This window comes from Podarcis bocagei (genome assembly GCF_964188305.1).
Source record: "Podarcis bocagei genome assembly, contig: HAP1_SCAFFOLD_153, whole genome shotgun sequence".
Taxonomy (NCBI): Eukaryota; Metazoa; Chordata; class Lepidosauria; order Squamata; family Lacertidae; genus Podarcis; species Podarcis bocagei.
The window spans coordinates 130,691-137,062 of NW_027670295.1; the positions used below are offsets into that span (position 1 = coordinate 130,691).

The 6,372-nt window shown below is 45.8% G+C and overlaps 1 long non-coding RNA gene across 1 annotated transcript; it reads right to left on the reverse strand.

The window, feature by feature from the left end:
* Positions 1–670: 670 nt before the first annotated feature.
* On the reverse strand, positions 671–2,516 carry LOC308579539. Its single transcript, XR_014004529.1, has 2 exons — positions 1,355–2,516; positions 671–1,282 (listed from the first exon to the last, which is right to left on the reverse strand). It is a non-coding gene; the product is annotated as an uncharacterized lncRNA (long non-coding RNA).
* Between the last annotated feature and the right edge of the window lie 3,856 nt (positions 2,517–6,372).

A 6,372-nucleotide genomic window follows, 5' to 3' on the forward strand; every position in this document is an offset into this window, starting at 1 on the left:
ATTTCTGCTAAAAATATGACGTTCTGCAATTCACTCAAAAATGTTGGAAAACCGTTGCAAGTGATCCCCTTGTGGGAGTCAGATAGCCATGGCAGAGGCTTGTAATATTGCAGGGTGCCCCCTGACCTCGGCTGACCAGCACTCTGAGCTTTACAATGTATTGGAATGCATGACCTCATATGGAGTTATGTTCCCCCCCTTCTGGGCAGTGTAACATCGTTTGTGGGTGGGTTAAAGCTTGACCGGATGTAGGTAACGTGAGACATTGGAATGCAGCCATGCGGCTGGAGAGGAACAAAGGGCTATAGGAATAAACGGACTGGAGGAAGGGGAAGAAGTCTGAATTTAGCTGCCCTCCATCCATGGAAATATTGTTGGCCTCAGTGTCTTTATTTTATGCCTAAAAAGCACCATTTGTAACGGCAGGCTCCGACAAGTGGTGCCCCGTGTGAGGCAAATTTAAAAGTGTGAGGCAACTTAAAGAAAAGAGGCAAACTTGAAGAAAACAGTCTGAGGCAGACTAAGAGGATTTTAAAAGAAACTGTGAGAGGATTTTTGATCCAAGCAGTGGTTATCATCGGCTCACTACGTCCGGCAAGGATTGCAAGCGCTAATCATCTTAAAAAGATCCCGGTGAGTCCGATCCCTTCTCTTCTCTTCTATTATATTGATTTTTGAAAAATGGGCAGCTCTTTGACTACTCCCCAACAGAAATTTTTAAAAGACTTAAAATTTCTCCTCTCCTCCAACAAATTGGAAGTTCCAGAGGGTGATTTGATACAGCTCATTCTGGCCATTGATGAACATTCTCCCTGGGACTTGGGTGTAATTGCAAATGGGACTTGGGAACTGAAACTTTGGGACAAGATTGGTGAACATTTTCATGAGCTCCCCAGCATCAGTACTCGGATTTTAAATGCATGGTGCAAGGTTCATTACGCTATGGGTTCTTTATCACCAAAAAATATCTCCCTGGCTGCATTGCCAACACAACCTTCAGCTTCTTTAATTCAGCCTGCTGTGTTAGAGTTTGTTCCAATCCTTGCCCTGCCAGCAGAAAGTCCAGACCCCAAGCCTCCGGACTACAGTTCCTCACCAGAGGACCCAATCCTGCAAAAATACCATGGTCTGGCTGGCAATAGTCCTAATCTTTCAGAGGCAGACCCAGCTACCTCTTTTCAACGTGCAGTCCTTGCCTGTTCCTTAATTCAGGATACTATGGCATTCCCTGTTATTGTGCCCCCTGCTGGTGCTCCAGCAGGAACTCAAGCCCAGCACCAACCTTTTGACTTTAAAATTTTGAAAGAGCTCCAATTGTCAGTCAGGACAAATGGACTTCAAGCACCATTCACACAGGCGCTTTTGGAAGCCACATTAGCCCAGCTGTTGGTGCCAGATGACATCAAGCTTTTGGCACGTACAGTTTTACCTCCATCAGCTGGTGTATTATTTGCTCATGAATGGGAAATCGCCTGTCGTGGTTATGCTCCTGCTTTACTGCAACAAGCAAGAGGGAATAATCCTAATATTACCCTCGCAGATGTGATGGATGCTATGATGGGGCGTGGGCCCTTTGCTCAGGCTTCAGTACAAGCCACACTGCTGCAGATTTTATTGAGGGATACTGCTCTTGCTGCTCAACAAGCAATGAGAAAAATCCCGGAACCCACCAGTATCCAGTCGAGGTGGGGTTCAATCAGACAAGAACCTAGAGAATCATATTCTTCCTTTATGGACAGGCTGATTACAGCAGTGAGTCGCCAAATTGAAAATCCTGAAGCCAAACAAATTATTATCAAACAATTGGCCTATGAAAATGCTAATGAGGATTGTAAGGTTGCTTTAAGACCGATAATACACAATCCTGCCACAGACACAGCAGCCATGCTTCGCATTTGTCAGTCTGTTGGTACAGCCACTCATAAGGCCCATTTGCTGGCAGCAGCGCTAAATAAAAACCAGCCTGTAGCCATCGATAAAACTTGTTTCCAGTGTGGCAAACCAGGACACTTTAAGGCGCAATGTAGATCCACGCAACAGCCTAAGCGTCCTTCTACCAAATGTCCAATCTGCAGAAAAGGCTTTCATTGGGCCAATCAATGCAGATCGCTTCCTCAAAACCAACAGCAGGGTCAGCACACTGCCCAAAATCAGCAAGGACAACAGCAGGGAAACTGGCAGCAGGGCCCACCCCGGGCCCAGACAAATCAATAGGGGACCCCCCAGAGTCCAGAGAAACAGCACCACAACTTCGCCTGACTCAGGACGTGGAATTCCATTTGCCTTTCTGCCCTTTAAAGACTCATGTTCTCACTGAAGCAGGGTTAGACAATCATGCCACTTGTCTTGTATTGCCTTTATTATCTGCACAAGCAACAGGAATTCATGCGGTACCGATGCTAACACACGGACCATATGTGAATTTCCCTGAGATCACGCTATATGCGGATCGTCCATGCAGAATACAATCAAATACTTCAGTGGCGAAGATTATTATTTTCCCCCCATCCGAACAACTGCCCTTAATTGCAGCAGCCATGAACATTACAGCCTCGCGCCCTTCTGTGTCTCTGACAGTGGGAGGTCGACGCATTGTGGGAGTTCTGGACACAGGGGCGGATGTAACAGTCGTGGCAAAATCTGCTTGGCCATCCAGTTGGCCCACCTGTCCAGCCTCACAAGTTATTGGTGTGGGAGGTGAATCACAGGCACGGCGCAGTCTCCACCCAATACTCATCCAAAGCGATAGCGGGGTGCAGATCACCCTCTATCCATTAATAATGGACATTCCAGTCTCCTTATGGGGGCGCGATATTTTGGCTATTGCAGACACCAAATTGGAGTCAAATTTATTCTAAGGGCCGCCCCTGCACTTCCACGCACCGCACTGCCGTTACGATGGATCACCTCTACCCCAGTATGGGTGGAACAATGGCCTCTACCAAAAGAAAAATTAGCAGCGGCGGCCCAGCTTATTTCTGAACAATTGACCCTTGGCCACATTGAACCGTCCTCATCTCCTTGGAACTCCCCAATTTTCGTTATTAAGAAAAAATCAGGCAAATGGCATCTTTTACAGGATATGCGGAGAATTAATCAACAGATACAGCCAATGGGAACTTTACAACCTGGCATGCCTAATCCAAATATGCTCCCACGAGAATATCAGTTGGCTGTACTTGATTTAAGGGACTGTTTTTTTTCTATCCCACTGGATCCAGCAGACAGGGAACGGTTTGCTTTTACATTGCCAGTATATAACAATTCTCAACCCACCCAGAGATATCAGTGGGTTGTCCTGCCTCAAGGCATGCGGAACTCCCCTACACTTTGTCAACATTTTGTGAGTGAAGCATTGAAACCTTTCCGCAGGCGCTACCCAGAGCTTTTGTGCTATCATTTCATGGATGACATTTTAATCGCTGCTAAGGAACTCCCGCCTGGCATTTTTCAAGAACTTTCTGCCACATTAGCGGAAGCGGGACTCTGTATAGCGCCGGAAAAAATTCAATTGACGTTGCCTGCCACCTACTTGGGACATAAAGTCTCTGCACAAGCAGCGCTGCCTATTGTTCCCCAACTGACTATCCCTTCAAACATGAAGCTTGTGCAATTACAACAACTTCTTGGGCATTTGAATTGGGCTCGCTCCTTCCTTGCATTACCTACCAGCACATTATCACCATTGTTTTCAGCGCTCGCAGGACACAAGGATCCAGCAGATGTAATCCAGGTCACTTCGGCAATGATCACTGCATTACAAACTGTTAATCAGCACCTGCGATCTGTTCTCGTGGACAGGATCACAGAGGCCTCTGCACACGAGCTGCACCTGGCCGTATTTGCTACACCATTGTTGCCAACAGGAATTTTATATGCTCAGACGGACAAGAAGAAGACTATCTGCATTATAGAATGGTTACATTTACCTCATACCCCTCCGAAGAACATTTATTCAGTAATTGAATCCACATCAGACATTGTTATCAAAGGACGTTCACGAGCAATAGCTTTGAGCGGTTTTGATGTTGCATCGATTTATTTGCCTTTTTCACAGACTGAACAGCAGCATTTATTGATCACAAATGCTGCCGTGCAAATTGCTTTGGCCGATTTTATAGGTGTCATCATTTTTAACCCTCCAAAGGATGACCGTTTGACATTTCTGGCACAGGTCACCTATGTTTTGGCTACCTCCTTGTCTCTCACACCTCTCCCCTCTGCATTGACCCTCTTCACGGATGGAACGAAAAGTAGGGGGGTGGTGACATGGGAGGAGGGAGGAAAATGGAAATGTTATTTACCCCTCCGCAGTCCTCTGCCCAGCGAGCCGAGCTAGCGGCTGTGATTCTTGCCTTTCAATCCTTTCCTACTCAACCTTTCAATCTTATTGTGGATACTCAGTATGTATATCACCTTTTTGCTATTTTACCAATATCTTATATAACTCCTTCCTTGGATTCTGACTTGTTTTCCTTGTTTCTTACCCCGCAGGCCTTACTTCAGCACAGAGAGTTGTCTTATTATGTTGCACATCTTCGCTCCCACACATCGCACCCAGGGTATTTAGCAGAGGGCAATGCAAGAGCAGATGCAGCACTGAAGAACATTTCTGCCTTTTCTCTCTTTTCTGATCCTATACTAGGTCATAACACCTTTCACCTTCCTGCGAAAGCATTGGCAAAGCATTTTTCTATTCCTTTGGCCCAAGCAAGGGATATAGTTTCCCAATGTGCTTCTTGTTCTAAATCTCAGCTGGCCATTCCTTTTGATGCTGTCAATCCTAGGGGCACGTCTGCATTGGCGTGTTGGCAGATGGATGTCACACACACACCTGTGTTGGCTCCACTCTCCAAGGTTCACCTCACGGTGGACACCCACTCTGGATTCATATGGGCTACGCCCATGAGGGGGGAAACAGCTCGGCATGTCATTCAGCACACTATCCGCTGTTTCTCAGTCATGGGTAAACCTGCGCGTATCAAAACTGATAATGGTCCAGCATATATTTCTAAAACATTTTCGGAATTTTGTATGTTGTGGAATGTGAAATTAACTCATGGCATACCCTTTAACTCCACAGGTCAAGCTATAGTGGAAAGAGCACACCTGACGTTCAAAACACTATTGCTTAAACAGCTTGGCGGCCGAAGCATACCAACAGCAGATATCCCTTTGGCTGTTCACCAAGTTCTTTTTGTACTTAACCATCTTTTATATCCACATAATAGGACCCATACTCCCGCGGAATTGCATTTTAGGAAGGAGGAGGCACTCCCCCGCCCCTTGGTGGTGTACCGACGCTTGCCTGATCCCGCGTGGCATGGACCTGTCCCGCTGATCACGTGGGGACGAGGGTACGCGGCAGTGGACGTCGAGGACAAGCCTTTGTGGGTTCCAGCTCGATGCGTGCGGCCATGGCGAGTCCCTTCAACTACAGAAGTGCCTTCCTAACCATTTGCCTTGCCATCCTTTGCTGCATCATTATACAAGGAAGTGAAGCAGACGACACAATCCAGTTGCAGCCACCATATTTCACCTTATCGGCTGGCAAGCAGCTGTCACCTGAATCCTACTCTGGCTGGCAGTATCCACGGCTCAGCCACTCTCGAACTATAAGAACAGCATTGTTGAATAAGACTTTTAGGGGAGAAAATTATCATAAGATATGGAGGAATAATATTTTTGTACAAGATATGATTAAGTTTACCAGTTTATTGCATGCTTCTAAATGTTGGTTATGTATGCACATGCCGCCCTTTGCCAGTCATTCAGGCATAATGCTTCATGGCGTGCCTGTCAATGGATCTTTTCAATTTACAAATATTATATCCCCTAAGCAAACTTTTTGGCCCCCAGTATACTTGACCCTCCATGAGCCTGCACCCATTTATTTTCAAATTAAGGAGGGGAAAGAATCATGGGGCATATATCCAAACTGTCAATATACATTGAAATTCATGTTTAATAGCTCTTGTTCTCTTACAGGAACATAAAATGACCAATCTCAGTGCTATCTAAGTGACACCAGTGCATGGCTAATAAACTAGAAAAGCTACCATGCAGCTTGGAATCAGAATTCTTATATTCTTGGCTTCCGGATGGAAGTTGACTTCGACATTTATTGATTTTAGTGATCATTATAGTAGTTATTTGCATTATTTTGTGTTGCTGTATACAATGAATTCTTTCTATAATTTCTATATGTACTGCATGGTTCTCCAGTCCGCGGCCCGCTTCCGGTCTCACATGAGACGTCTATCGCACTCGATATAACCGTATTGGTACTGATTAATTAAATAAAGAAAGAGGGCATGTGGGAGTCAGATAGCCACGGCAGAGGCTTGTAATATTGCAGGGTGCCCCCTGACC